This window comes from Penaeus monodon, chromosome 29 (genome assembly GCF_015228065.2).
Source record: "Penaeus monodon isolate SGIC_2016 chromosome 29, NSTDA_Pmon_1, whole genome shotgun sequence".
Lineage (NCBI taxonomy): Eukaryota > Metazoa > Arthropoda > Malacostraca > Decapoda > Penaeidae > Penaeus > Penaeus monodon.
Window position 1 is genome coordinate 20,582,692 of NC_051414.1, and position 627 is coordinate 20,583,318.

Sequence of the window (627 nt, forward strand, 5' to 3'; positions counted from 1 at the left end):
CGCCCCGCCCAGCACCGACGGCGCGGACGCCTCGCACTCCCCGGGGCGCCGCGCGGGATGCCCTTATCGCGGGCCTCTCCGCGTCGCTAATTTGAATAGCGCGGGATTTTTTGGCTCTTCCGGCCCGGAGATAAGCATCGGGTTTCTATACATGCAGATTGGCAATCGCGCCGAGGGCTGCGCAAGAGGTTCATTGATATCAGTCGTGGATGGTTATTAACTTCATCTTTCAATTTTATCTGTTTTTCTCTATTTATTCATTTACTTTTTTGCCTTATTTTTTATATATTCAGTTGTTGTTTTATATATATATATATCATTATCAATCTGTGTGTTTATCTGTTCATCAGTGTATAAATCTATTAATTCATCTTACTATTCATGTAATCGTCTGTTCCTTTATATGTCAGTCTATCAACGTTCCTTTATTCATTCACCAATACTTCATCTACGTATCCAGTATTCATCTATAGAACTATCTATGTTATATCTCGTTCTTCGTTCCTTTATTCACGTATATATCAAGTGCCCTTGTGCGTTTGAAGAGAGGCGCAGGGAGGAAGAAGAGAGAGAGGAAGGCTCACTTATTGAACGATGAAATAAGAGAATAAATAGAATGAGTCAGGC